Source organism: Protopterus annectens, chromosome 1.part1 (genome assembly GCF_019279795.1).
Source record: "Protopterus annectens isolate FY-2018-M chromosome 1.part1, PAN1.0, whole genome shotgun sequence".
In the NCBI taxonomy this organism is placed as follows: Eukaryota; Metazoa; Chordata; order Ceratodontiformes; family Protopteridae; genus Protopterus; species Protopterus annectens.
The window spans coordinates 1,941,640,011-1,941,655,923 of NC_056726.1; positions in this window are offsets into that span (position 1 = coordinate 1,941,640,011).

Genomic DNA, 15,913 nt, shown 5'->3' on the forward strand with positions numbered 1-15,913 from the left:
AGACAGGCAATAACACTGGTAATTGACATTTGGACATGCCTGTATATTCAACCATTTCTCACAAGATATGTGAGGTAAGTGTGTACAACATCTGTTGTACTGTAAGCATGCTGGAAATGTAAGGACAAACAGTGTTTACCTGTAGGAAATGAGTAGGATTGAGTGATATAGTAATTAGTAGCTCATGAAGTGTGTACATGTTCTGAACAAGTGCTGAGCATGAATAAGCAATACAGATAGAGTGTTAGATAATATAATCTCACTGCCCCCCCCAACAGGTACACAATCACATATCCATGAACACTACAGAGCCCCTGTAACCATAACTATGATGGTACAAGGTGCACTCAGGCTGCATGTGACCTGTTCAAATCCCTGGTCGTATAATACACATATGGCAAAACAGTTTGCTCTACACATACACTTCCATGTAAAACATAGGTTCATGGCAGTCTGTGAAAATACTGAATGGATCACACTAACAGTTATCACAACCCACAAAGTGGAGGCGCCACTCATAATGGAAGGCACAGCACTATTATCCTGCTGAGTATGGTCTGAAAGTCTATGAACCTTGATCAACGTAGATGTTGTTAGCAGTACAGATGTAGATGACAGTACCAATGAATTCACACTGCATAGCATACCTGTGACAGGTCATAGGACATCATCACCCATACTGTGTTCCACCAACACTCAGTATACTACATGTACCTTTGTATGTCACAGGAGTGTTCTACCAGTGGCCTGTTCACAGAAGCAACACTACAAAAGGTGTCTGAGTGACATGTGCATATCACACGAGTGGCAGCTACAGTAAAACATGGTTAATGTTTTGTACTCCCCCCGTCATTGTAGCCCATACCACACAGACAAATGGGAGGCATCTGCATATGTGAGTATGTGAATGGCCATGACCTAGGAGCAATAGCTGACTCAGTGTTGTGGACATGGTACTACATGACATACTACTACATGATTGGCAAAGGCTCTTGCTACCCCCATAGTGCCTTTTTTAGGCAAGGCTCAAAAGACAAACCCACCTCCATAGGTATCACAAGGGATAAGAAACTAAGAGTAATGCTACTCAATGCCAGAAGTCTAAACCTCAAGATGCACGCACTCTAAACTCTCCTTAGCATGGAGAACATCGATATCTGTGCAGTAACAGAAACCTGGTTCAGGGCTCCAGAGAGCACCCCAGCACTACCAGGTTATACCTCATACCATGCTTTTCGGCCCCAAAACTTGGGCCGAACCACAAAAGGAGGGGGAGTATCGATATTCATCAAAGATACCCACACCTCCAGGTTGGTTCATAGGTTCATAGGTTCATAGGTTCATAGGTTCATACTAGGCTATCTGCCCAAGGGCATTTATAAGCCTAGCCCATAGTTATGTGGCTTTCGCTACCCCTTTAGTTTGAATAAAACTATGCCTATTATTTTGCTGTGCCTCTGTCAAGCAGCGACACTGAAGTAATCCCTGGGGTATATCTGCGATCTCCCATCCATTGGTCAAGATTCTTCTTGAACAAGGGCAGCGAGGTGCTCTGCCTCACATGTACCGGGATTTTGTTCCACAGCATAGGGAGTCTCTGGGTGATGAATCTGTCCCTCCAGCACGTTCTATTAATAACCGTGTCAAGGTTTAAGTCTCCTGCCCTTGTGGTTCTGAGGGATCTAGATTTTTTGAGGTGAAGCATATTCATCAAATCTGGGTTTGACATGGCCTTATATGTCAGGCACAGGTCACCTCTGAGCAAGCGGTATGAGACTGAATAGAGCTGGAGTTCTTTCAGTCGGGCAGCATAAGACATATTTTTGAGACCCTTTATCCTTTTGGTGATGAACTTTTGGGGCCTTTCCAGCTGCTGCAGGTGTTGGGTCAGATACATTCCAAATGGGGCATTGTACTCAATCATAGGTCTAATGAGTGATGAGTACAGGGGACGATGACCTCCCTTGATCTAGATGTGAATCCCTTCATGATCAGGTGGGCAATGTAGAAGGTTTTCCTAACTACTTTAGCAACATGAGTGTCAAACGAAATGCTACTGTCAACCTGGGTCCCCAGATCCCTGATGACTTCTTCTGTGCTCAGTGGATTGCCACCTATATGGTAGCTAGGGGTAACCTTGTTTTTCCCGAAGGGTATGACTATGCATTTCTTGGCATTTAACTTTAGGCCATGGCTCTGGCACCAGTTATCCATCTCTGTGAGGCCCTTCTGAAGGATATCTGTGTCAGATGTGTTTTCGACTATGGCACCCAGTTTGCAGTCATCTGCAAACTTTGTCAGCCATAACCCTCCTGTGTTTGCTTGTACTTCAGAAAAGTAGATGCCGAACAAGAGTGGACCTAGGACTGAGCCCTGTGGGACACCACTTGTGACAGGCTTTGAGTCTGACATGGCTCCAGCAACTCTGACCCTGTGGGTTCTGTCACTTAGCCAGTTTGCAACCCATCTTGTGATGTATGGGTTTACATTCAAGCTGATGAGTTTTTCGATGATACCTGAGTGGGGTATTGTGTCAAGGCCTTTGCCAGGTCGAGATAGGCTGTATGGACTGCCTTTCCTCATCAATGGCCTTGGTGACTGTCTCAAAAAGTCAACCAAGTTTAAAAGGCATGATCTGCCTTTGACAAAGCCAAACTGGGTTGGATCCAAAGTCTGCAAGTTCCCTATGTCTTTATTTATGAGTTCCATTATGATCCTCTCCATGGCTTTGCAGATAAGGCTTGTCAAGATAATGGGACGGTAATTTCCAGGGTCAGTAGAGGCACCGCCCTTGTGAAGTGGGACCACAGCCGTGCGCCACTCCTTGGGTAATGATCCTGAGGTGAGGCTAAGATTAAACAGCTGTCCTAACTGTGGGTTTAATTCCTCATTGAGTTCAGAGCACACAACCGGGACACCATCCGGTCCCATGGATGCTGTGTTTTTGCCTTGGAGAGCAGTTCTCACCTGGGCGTTGGAGATGTTTGGTGGGCTACAATCCTCTGGTATAGATATCTCTCCTTTTGGGGGGGAGGGGGGGGAGAAGTTTGCACTGAACCTGTCAGCCAGTATGTTGGCAATGTGTGTAGGTTCAGTAATCTTCACATCATTTTGAACTAATTCTGAGCATATCTGGGAGTTTCCTCCTAGGTTTCTAACATAGCTAAAGAAGGCCTTATGATTGTCTTTTGAGTCCTTGGCGATTTTTCTCTCAAAATTTGCCTTGGATGATTTTATGAGAGCTCTTAGTTTTTTACTTATAATGATCAAAGGTGTCTTACCTTTCAAGGATTTTGCTCTATCTTCTAGTAGCTTCCTCCTTTTGTTGTAGAGCTTGTTTATGGCTGGGGTCCACCAGACTGGACGCTTGCCTTTGGTACAAAGAGTCTTAGTTTTGTTTGGGATTGCCTGATCCACGCAGTCCTGTAGGTGCTGGTTGAAGGCATTTGTAAGTGATTCAGCAGTTTGAGTAATGTTTACCACTAGCTCAGGGGCCTTAAAGGAGACCACACTAGTTTTTAGAAGTGTGAAGTCGGCTTTTCAGAAGTTTTTCACTGTGGTCTTTTTTATTTCAGGTGGGGGCGGGATGAGGACCTCCAGCGAGATTAGTTTATGATCTGATCTCACCAGTGAGGGGTATACTTCCGGTGTTGAACATTGTGATCCCATGTTCGTGATGATGAGATCAAGTATGTTTTCTCCTCTTGTGGGGATGGTGACTAGTTGTTCCATGGCATTTGAGTTTATGAACTCCAGGAACCTTTGGGTTAGAGTGTTTGGGCTTGAGTAGTGTTCCCAGTCTATATTAGGGTAGTTGAAGTCACCTAGTATGATGGTGTTTGGAGATACATTTATCCTCCAATGTTTTCAGGAAGGCCATGTGAGGTTCCTGAGTTTGAGAGGGTGGCCTGTAACATGCTACAAATTGCAGAGCAGTCTTGCCTATGGTTAATTGCACCTGGATGGTCTCCGATGCATCGTGCGTTGCCACCAACCTTGAGGTGTGGGTGTCCTTTATGAATATGGACACCCTCCTTCTTGGTGTTGTCCGGATTTTGGGGCCGGAACGCATGATATGAGGTGAAACCTGATAGTGCTGGGGTGCTCTCAGGAGCCTTGAACCAGGTTTCTGTCACAGCACAGACATCGATGTTCTCCATACTGAGAAGGGCCTCAAGTGCGTGCATCTTGAGATTGAGACTTCTGGCATTGAGCAGCATTACCCTTAGTTTTTTTCCTTTTTTGTGTTCTAGGGTGGTAGGTTTAGAATTTGAGCCTTGCCTAAAAAAGGCACTATGGGGGTGGCAAGAGCCTTTGCCAATAAATGGATGCCTAGGGGTGACAGGTGCAAGCCGTCCCTTGCGAAGCAGCATGGCTTGTCCAGCATGTCATCCCAGGCAGACAGACATTGATCCTTTGAATGACACCAGAATTTAAGCCAATTATTAAAGCTGATCATCTTATCACTGTATTGTGGCATCATTCTAGGTGAAGGTAGGATACTGCTCAAGGTCAGGGTCATACCTGCCTGGGCTACATAATCAGAGAGCTCCTCAATGTCTCTTTTCATGTAGTCCAAGGAGGTACGCCTCAGGTCGTTGACACCAGTGTGGACAATGACTGAGTCGTACTTGTACCTGCTGTTGAGAGACCTGAGTGCTTGCGTTATGTGGCGGATTCTAGCGCCCGACAGGCAGCTTACTGTGACCTTCTCCTTACTCAGTCTGGTGAGCGGGATGTCAGTGTGTCTGACTATGGAGTCACCTATGACAAGTATGTTTGGTGTTGTATTTGGCCTTAAGGGCAGTGACTGCTTTGCACACTGATTTTGTTGTTTATGTGTTGTTTGTGTGGTGTATTGAGTTTGCAGTTGCTTGGGTGTCTGCTTTGGAGGCCTCTGCTGTTTAGGTAAATTTTACTCAGAGCCTCCGAGTATGTCTTAGTGTGTTTATGTGTTTGATTCAGTGGTGTGGTTGAGTTATGTGAGACTGGTATTGTGGTGTGTGTAGTTGCCTTCTCCTCCTGCCTGGTCTTGCCAGTCCTGAGTTGAGAGAGCTCAGCCTCCAGTCTGGCTAAATAGCTGCATCTCTCACAAGTGTTAGTGTTACGTGGGAGGAGGAGGGTTGTCCGTGTACATGAGGCAATTGTAACATTGTCTCAGAATTCCCAGATTCACCAACTGGGCAGGAGAGGACGCCAGAATCTGACCCTTCGACATGCTAGAAAGAATTATGAGTTGGTATGAGACAGAAAAAGTAGTGGGCTTAGCAGGGAAGTGGGCACTCCTGGGGGTTTTGCTAGTGAGAGATTTGTATAATATAGGAGTGCTTGACCTGCAAAGAGAATGCTTATAAGACAAGGGATATGCTTATAAGACAAGTGCTGAGCTTTTTGAGAAGAAAAAGCTATTTGGAACAAGTGCTGCACTTTTTAGTGAAGGTGTAAACTGTTTAGGTTCCTAACAGAGCAGTTCTAAGGGAAAAATTGAAGAACAGACTTTCTGGAGCCAGAAAGAGTTTAACCTTGTTTAACCGGTGCTGCCCGATGCTGCTCTAGTGGCAACTCCGCGCTAAAGCACGTTAAAGCGTACTTGATAACAGGGGCTGGAAAGAAGCAGGAATAGACCCAAAACGGACAATAAAACTACAGTTTCAAGTCAGTAACCACCTCTACGGGGGGCAGGGAAGCTGCTCAATGTTATTCACTGCCACTGATCAACAGAGAGACCCTCCTTCAGCCCAAGCAAAAATGACCTCACAGAAACTTTCAAACAGTTCAGGAACAGCAAGCCTGTAACTGAACTTATTTAACTCTCAGAAAAGTGGGAAAAAAGCAAGATTTTTTTTTTTGTTTTTTACAGAGATAGCAGAGGTTCACAAGTAATATCAAGTTATAACAGTGCAGTAAATGACCCCACACAAGAGTGCTAGGTCAAGGACAGATACTATGCAAGTTTTAAGAAAAAAACGATTTAAAATTAAGTGCAAACAGGAAATTCAGCAAACAGCTTTTAGTTGTGCTCTAAATACAGCTACTAATACAGAAATCAAGTTTAACAAGCCAGAAAATGCTCAAGCTAGGCAGCTATGCAGAAAAACTTAGCAAATAAACAGAGAAAAAATACTTAAAATCTCAAAAGTGGCTCCCTTCTTCTCTCAGCATTTTTTCCTCTTGAAGGGTGCTTCACCAACAGCCAACAAGCCTGAAAAGACGCCCAAACCACGAGGCAACTAGGTTTTAAGAGAGGAAGATGAAGGAGTTTTGGAAATGACCACTAGTGGCCAATAAAACTACAGTTTCAAGTCAGTAACCACCTCTATGGGGGGCAGGGAAGCTGCTCAATGTTATTCACTGCCACTGATCAACAGAGAGACCCTCCTTCAGCCCAAGCAAAAATGGCCTCACAGAAACTTTCAAACAGTTCAGGAACAGCAAGCCTGTAACTGAACTTTTTTAACTCTCAGAAAAGTGGGAAAAAAGCAAGATTTTTTTGTTTGTTTTTGACAGAGATAGCAGAGGTTCACAAGTAATATCAAGTTATAAAAGTGCAGTAAATGACCCCACACAAGAGTGCTAGGTCAAGGACAGAAAATATGCAAGTTTTAAGAAAAAAACGATTTAAAATTAAGTGCAAACAGGAAATTCAGCAAACAGCTTTTAGTTGTGCTCTAAATACAGCTACTAATACAGAAATCAAGTTTAACAAGCCAGAAAATGCTCAAGCTGGGCAGCTATGCAGAAAAACTTAGCAAATAAACAGAGAAAAAATACTTAAAATCTCAAAAGTGGCTCCCTTCTTCTCTCAGCGTTTTTTCCTCTTGGAGGGTGCTTCAAGGGTGGCAAAGCACGAAGTATCAGAGACTATCCATGTGCAACTAACAGTGGGTAAAACTGCCTTCCAATTTATAGCCTGCTACAGACCACCCTCCCAAACCCAGGAACCCCACTCGGCCTTCCTGAGAACACTGGAAAATATGAAGGTCTCTCCAAACACCATTATATTGGGCAACTTCAACTACCCAAACATAGACTGGGAGCATTACTCTAGCTCCAACACCCTAGCCCAAAGGTTCCTAGAATTTCTAAACTCAAATGCTATGGAACAACTTGTTACCACTCCCACAAGAGGGGAAAACATACTGGACCTGATCATCACCAACATGGGGACCCTATGCTCCAGACCAGAAGTGTATCCCTCACTGGTAAGATCAGACCATATACTAATCTCACTGGATATTCACATCCCGACCCCACCCCCTGCCCAGAAAACCACAGTGAAAAACTTCTCAAATGCAAATTTCACACTCCTCAAAACTGAGGTGGAATCCTTTAAAGCCCCCGGGCCTGTGGAAAATACGGCCCAGACCGCAGAATCCTTTATAAACGCATTCTATGAACACCTTCAGGAATGCATGGATCATGCGATCCCAAATAAAACCAAGACCCAATCCTCTAAAGGCAGACGTCCTGTCTGGTGGACCCCAGCCATAAACAAACTATACAATAGAAGGAGGAAGCTACTAAATGATAGAGCAAAATCCCAAAAAGGGAAGGCATCACTGATCAGTATTAGCAAAAAACTACGGACACACATAAAATTGTCTAAGGCCAGCTTTGAGAGAAAAATTGCACAGGACACTAAGGATAATCACAAGGCTTTCTTTAGTTATGTTAGGAACCTGGGTGGTAATTCCCAGATATGCTCAGAATTAGTCCAAAATGACAAAAATACACCGAACCCACAGACATTGCCAACATCCTAGCTGACAGGTTCACCGCAAACTTCTCCCCACCAAAAGGGCAAATATCTATCCAAGCAGAGTGCTGCCCCTGACATCTCAGATGCTCAGGTAAGAGCCGCTCTCCAAAGCAAAAACACAGCATCAATGGGACCAGACGGTGTCCCGGCTGGCCCTACATGAACTCCAAGAAGAACTAAACCCAAACATAAAACTACTGTTCAATCTCAGCCTTACTATAGGATATGTGCCCAAAGAGTGGCGTACAGCAACAGTGGTCCCTCTTCATAAAGGTGGTGCCTCAACAGATCCTGGAAACTATCGCCCCATAAGCCTGACTAGCTTGGTCTGCAAAGCTATGGAAAGGATCATCATGGACCTCATAAATAAAGATATTGGGGACCTACAAACACTGGATCCTACCCAGTTCGGCTTTGTTAAGGGCAGATCCTGCCTCTTAAACCTGATTGATTTCTTTGAAACAGTCACCAAGGCCATTGACGAGGGGAAGGTGGTCCACACAGCCTACCTGGACCTCGCAAAAGCCTTCGATACAATACCCACTCGGGCATTATAGATAAGCTCACCAGCTTAAATATAAACCCCTATGTCACTAGATGGATTGCAAACTGGCTCAAGGACAGAACCCACATGGTTAGAATTGCTGGAGCCATGTCAGACTCCAAACCAGTTACAAGTGGTGTCCCACAAGGCTCAGTCTTGGGACCTCTTTTGTTCGGTATATATTTCTCGGAGGTACAGGCCAACACGGAAGGACTGTGGCTGACCAAGTTTGCAGATGACTGCAAACTGGGCGCCATAATCGACTCTCCAGCCGACACAAGCATCCTCCAAAAGGGCCTCATAGAAACAGACAACTGGTGCCAGAGCCATGGCCTCAAGCTAAATGCCAAAAAGTGTATAGTCATCCCCTTTGGCAAAAACAAAGTGCCCACAAATTACCACATAGGTGGTAATCCATTAAGTACAGAAGAAGTAATTAAGGACCTGGGGACCCAAGTTGATAGCAATCTCTCATTTGACAACCACGTGGCCAAAGTGGTTAGAAAAACATTTTATATAGCCCACCTAATCATGAAGGGATTCACATTTAGATCAGGGGGCATCATCGTGCCTCTTTACTCATCCCTCATCAGGCCCATAATTGAGTACAGTGCCCCTTTTGGGATGTACCTTACCAGACACCTGCAGCAACTGGAAAGACCCCAAAAGTACCTCACCAAGAGGATCAAAGGGCTCAAACAGATGCCATATGCTGCCCGGTTAAAGAAACTCCAGCTCTACTCAGTAGCATACCGCCTGTTCAGAGTCGATCTGTGCCTGATGTATAAAGCCATGTCCAACCCAAAATTAATGGACATGCTGCACCTCAGAAAATCCAAATCCCATCGAGCTACGTGCTCGAGAGACTTGAACCTCAGCACTGAAATAAATAGGACACGCTGGCGGAACAGATTCATAACCCAGAGGCTCCCTTCACTCTGGAATAAAATCCCAGTCCAGGTTAGGCAGAGTCCCTCATTGACTCTCTTCAAGAGGAATCTTGATGAGTGGATGGGAGATCGTAGGTTTATCCTGGGTATCACTTCTGTGTCACTGTTAGACAGAGGCACAGTATACTAACCTCGAAAAAGGGCATAGCAAAATAAATTTAAAATGGGTGGCGAAAGCCAAACACATTCTGGCTAGGCTTATAAATGCCCTAGGGCAGATAGCCAAGTATGAACCTATGAACCTATGAACTTATGAACAACATAAAGAATGGGCTTTGTGGGTGAGGTGCGTGACATATGTCCACAATCTGATAGCTGCTTATTGCATTGTCACCGCTATGTTAATAACCCTGTACCCATTAACTACCACCTAGACAGCGGTCAACATTATGGACACTGTGTGTAAGGGATGGTGCTGTGCAGTTTACCTCCCTGAGCTAGTGACATCACCAGGCCTATTAGGTAGTCATAACAGGCAACCCAAGTCATGACAGGGTGCCATCCATGAGCATGGAGATCATTAGACAGCTATACTCAGCACTCAATTGACCAATATCAGATCACATATCACCTTTAAGGGCTATTGGCCATGCTTGGATGGGCGACACCAGCCTTCACAATCCTCACCTCCACTATGCAGCATGCTGCCTACCCTGCATAAAGACATGTGCAACACTGTGATGTTGGACATGCTACACGTACATATCCTGGTCTGAAAGACATACGTCGTGGACAGTACAAGGGTCGCCACATGCTGGACCGATCCCTGTGCCATACATGTGACATACTCCTGCCATACCATGCAACCCTGTCCAGCAAAGCTGCACATGTCATCTCTGTCATACATGGTGCAATGACCGCATGGTAGATGTATCAGTAACTGTCTGGATCAGTAATGTGGCACTCATTCACCTGTCGGCGGGAACATGGCTGTCGGATACAGCTAGAAAACCTTACATCCTATGCCCATACATGGCCCAGGGTATACACACTACTACATGATCTTGGCCGTACATGCTATAGTTAATAACCATCCCTGCAAATACCATCCGGCTAGCCATTGTCCCATGTGTATCACATGTGCAACACAGGTGATACGTGGCAGGATATTGAACTGCTGTACAGTGCCGTGTAGATGTATATGGCAAAACGCATGCATGTAAAGGTTTCCGTGTGCATGTCTGCATTGTCACTGCCCATGTCCATGAAGGCAGTGTATGTAATGAGGTGACACACGTATATGGTGATGATATCCAATCCCCATCGGGTGTTACATGTGTGTGAAACAAATATGTCAGTCGTATCAGTGTCATGACGACTTGCAAAGACAACTGTTCATAAGTACTAAATGTAATACACATGTCTGTGCATCTGTATCTCTGTGCATCTCTGAGATGCTGTGACCTGTCTCCATCATTATGTCTTACAGATAATGCCTCGATCAAGACTGCCGGCATATAGCCACTTGGAGGATGATGCCCTTATACCATACCTCCAGGATAACTATGAGGTACTGTTCAGCCATGTGCCACAGCATGCCCAGCAGCGTGATGACCTGTGGCAGGAACTTTGCAGGAGGGTTAATGATGTGGGAGGCCATAACTGCACCTACAGCAGGTGCGCAGACACTGCACGGACCTGATTCAACATGCGAAACAGCGTGCCAGTGAAATCACCAGGGAACAAGGTAGAACAGGTGGTGGGCCACCAACCCAGCCCCCACTCACACCTACTGAGGAGCTACAGGCCAGCCTGGGGACCCCATCAGAACAGCATCCACAAACTCTAGCTGCCATCGTAGAGGTGGGTGTCTCCCAACCACAGAGCCTGGAGTTGCCTGGTAAGTCACTACTGCACATATATATATTATATCCCATTTAGTCACATGTGTCACTGTACACTATGTAATGTAACATCATATGCAAGGTATGTTTACACACATGCCACATACTATAGTATGCTATCCTGTGTATGCACACATGTGCATACTCCATAGTATATGCTATTGTACTGGCGAATGTGTTAGAATGCAAAGTGCACCCTGTAGCTGTCATACAGTCATGGATAATGATCAAACTGCTGTGTCATCGTTATACAGGTACCTCTGGCATGCCTCAGAGACAGCAGTCCGTTGCAGGTGAGACAGTTATCAGTATCAGGCATGTGAATGCACAGATCTATTCGCCATGTGGCCAGTTAACACATGTACACATAATGTATGGTCCAGTCACGATATACAGGTCACAGCTTTCATCAATTACACTGGCTACCCATGTGCAATATATATACAAACCAAATGAAACACCACATGAAACCACAGTAACTGTCATTGCTAGATGTGTGGACAGCTGTGCATACAATGGTGGAGGCATTGTTCAATGTAGGAATATGTACTATACATCAGAACAACACATGTGGGGTACGCAAACAGTACTACACAGTGAGCTGGGATATGGGCAGCCCACATGATTCACCATTGTGGAATGTGCCCCTGCAATGAGTGCAGACATTGTGATGTGCCATTTGACATGTCCCAGACATGTAGTGGTCTGGCTGCAACATTGTCACACTATCCCATAAAACATACCCCACATACCAAACATACAACCCTTTGTCTGTATAAACCTGTGGACACTGGAGTATCTGACATCTATGGGTGTATGTCATATGGGACAACACAGACATGTGACATAGATGGCCATCACACACATCTGGCCAACACATGTTCACACATGGCCATGGAGGATGGCCAGAGACGTAGTAACACACAGTAGATGTGATGTGTATGTGTGTACACCCTGTTGCACATTGTCTACACATGGTCCAACTATAGCCTTTGTTGAATGGTTATATAGTAGATGTGGAACACTGGACATCCTAACAGCCTGTGCACAGCTTGTGGAGGTGTCACTTAATTCAACCACATAAGATGTGTTACACATCATGACTGTGTCACAGCATGAAAGTAGTCACCTGTACAGCTTCCACATACATACGCAGACACCACGTCAGGCCAGAGATACCATACATTTTCCTTGCTGCTGTTGGAAATCACTGTCAGCCGTGTACCTCATGTGTGTGGTATGGTATATTGACCAGTCTGCCATGTGTGGACTCGGTTGCCAGGCAGCTAAGAAATGTTAACAGTTGTGCAGGGGTGTCATTGGTGTGTCTTCCGGTGACCTGACACACATGACACAGCATGGTTTAGTGTGTATACACCTCAGCGACATGGGTCACAATCCACAGTATGTATGTATTGTGTATGCACGCAGTCATGGCTATGCACTGTATCTGTATTCCACACTGTATAGCAATAGAGACGCCTCATGATTCCATGTAATGGCACTGTGTCTGTACTTCACACTGTATAGCAATATAGACGCCTCATACTACCCTCAGTGGTCATGCACATCTGCTAAAAGTGTGTTCTATCTGTAGGGCATACAGACAACACTGCAATATGACACGATTACACCACTGTACATGTGTCAGGACACCAGTGTGTCAAACATGTATGCATGTCACTGCACACATCAGCAGATTACATGTCATACTACATGTTAATGTCAAGGACATATGCCTCACATCAGCCATGTGTACTGTTAACCTGTGCTGGTCCACATGGTGTATCACAGGGATGCATGCTTACTACCATGATTGTGTGAAATGCATGGCTTCTGCTATGACACATGTTTGCTGTTGTGTGCAACCCAGGGATGTAATCTAACTAACACTATTAATGTCTGAGCTGCATGCCGTCTGCTGTATCACATGCATGCTGCATGCCTTCTGTCATATTACATGCATGGTCGTCTGTGTGTGTCTGTGTGTGTGTCTGTATGTGTGTCTGTGTGTGTATGTGTGACTCTATTGTAATGTAGAGTCTTTGTTTGCCTTCACAGGTGATGTAGGTGTGTTGCCCTCCTGCGGTCCATCTGATGTTAGTGTCCCCACAGACTCTAGCAGTGATGAACATATGCTTGAGGTAAAGGCAGGGTTGTCAGGGGCTGAATCTGTGCCTTTGATTGCCATCCCACCTATATCCCTCTCTTCCCCGCACACAGTTTTCATGCCAACACATACCCCATCACCAGTGGCCATAGAGGAAGGACAGTTACCATGTCTTAGCTTGGAACAGGAATGTGTGGTGGCTATAGAAGGTGTGTCTTCACACCATGGTGTCAGTGAAATGACTGCAGATGTGCCAGACAGGCATGTGGCCAGTGCTGCTCATAGGAGGACCTCTGGCCGACATGCACCTGCATGACAGAGTGCAGCAGCTGGTGTCACCAGACACATGTTTCAGATTGTAATGGTGGCACAGGCACGTGCTGAATGGCAGAACAGATAAGGGCAGAGGCTTCAGAAGGCTGCTATCCATTCTTTAAATGAAAACATCCAGGCATTGGCAAATGCTCAACAGCAGATTGCTGACGTTTTGGACAGGTGATTGGGTGACATGGTTGGAATCCTTGACTGTGGCATGGTAATCCGTGAACGTGAGCTGTCTATACTGGAACATCTGGTAGGAGTGAGGCGTAGGGTGCGTGGACGTAGGCCAGCTACACCACCTGCTGCAGGTCTACGCGAATGAGCTACCTCACATGTCCGCTCCCATAGTTCCGGTAGCAGCAGCAGTGCAGCTGGTGCTGCGCTGTCCACACCAGAACACAGCAGGCCACATGGACGTGGCCCTGGATGGTCCCAGTGGGGACACGGTTCCAGTGGACATGTGTCATTGGACAGTACCCAATCTGTACCTCTGTCTGGTAGTGCCTGTGCAACCCCTGGCAGGCACAGGTCATGTGGCCGTGGCCAGATACAGTGAGCTGTAAATCTTGGTATGTACAATCTGGAGCTGTCAATAATACCCCTGTGTAGGCTGGATACATGGCAGAACTGTGTGCACACATACACACACACACACCAGAAACATCTGTAGGGCACCAACACCCACATGCATAATAACCACACATGTCCAAGTAGATCACAGGCCCTAACCCACACACATGATGTCATCCACTGGTGCAGCCTAGGCCCCTGGCAAACATTATCACCCTGTGCATATGATGATGCCTGTGCCACATCCCTGTCATCCACACCATCGGTGCAGGGACATGCTCATATGGTCTAATGCACAGGGTGAACAGAATAGTGAGATAGGTGTATATTACAATTGTTGTGTACTGTTGACATGCAGCAGACATACCATGTAGTACAGGATTAGAATGCATTGTTTTATGTTCACAGTATGTGTCTTGGTAACAACAGTAACAGCATGTTGGTAATGATGCCCTGCATCCCTTCTTAAGGTCTGATTGCATGTGCCATTGTGTAACAGTATTTGCAGTTAGAATGCATTGGTTTATGTTCACAGTATGTGTCTTGGTAACAACAGTAACAGCATGTTGGTAATGATACCCTGCCTCCCTCCTTAAGGTCTAATTGCATGTGCCATTAAGTACCAGTGTTTGCAGTTTCACATGTGTAAATGTGGAGTACTCACAGGCATGGATGGCAATACCAGCATGCTATACGTAGCCTCAACCTCGCTGTTAGAAAGGCTGACATTCCATAGATCTCTACACATCTACTGATCCAGGAGCATGTGAGCTGTGTACTAGGCTACAGTGGCTAGAGACATGACATCCATACCGGGTGACATTACAGGTACAGCTACATGGTGCAGGGGTTTACACAGCGGTCTAGCTGATGTCAAGGGTAGGGGCTAGTTGATTGCATGAGGACTCACTGTGTAGCAGTAAAACACAGTCACATTACAGGATGTGAACACACACAGACATACACAGACACACACAGTAACATGCCCACACTCACGGGGTCAATGACACTATAACACACACTTGATAGTGTTGAGGTGAGGACCCCTGCCTATGTGGTAATCACCATTACAGTACTGTGCACCCACATGATGCGACACAGAGAATGAACATGTACAGGTAGTCAGTAATGCCTAAGACTGATGGCATCAACAGGGTAGTAGATTGCATCACCTTGAGGGGTTAGGGGCCCTATCTGTTCTCAGTGGTAGCATACATCCTCACTCCATGCACCAGGCAGCCATACATACATACACATACACACACTGGAATCCACAAATGTCATGCACATACAGATAGCTAACATGTGTGTGATACACACACCACCCCTGCCTATGTCTTGCTTTCTACACTGCAGTATGTACAGATCTCTGCAACAGTGTACAGGGTTGTGTAACAATTGGGATGTATTCCCCACCATATGTGGCATATATGGTCACACAAGCATACACACACGGCAGTACTGTGAATCAAACACCTGCTATCTTATGATACGTCTAACAGACATGCAGCAGTATTGCCCGCATTACAATGTGTACCAATGCTACCTTTGGCAATTGTGCTGCTATATACACATGGGAGGACTTAAGTGTTACAGGTGTCAAGTGATTTACAGTCAGTGACACCCTGACCGCTGTGTAGATTGTATATCTTCACCTTTAATTACCAGAAACATAGCTTACTGTTTGCACATGTTATGATAGGATGGCTTGTGACACACCTGTGAGCTGTCTTCAGCAAACATCCATCTGCAAAGGTGGCCCACCACTTTATGTACACACATCCATCCATACCTGATGTACATCTTACCATACTG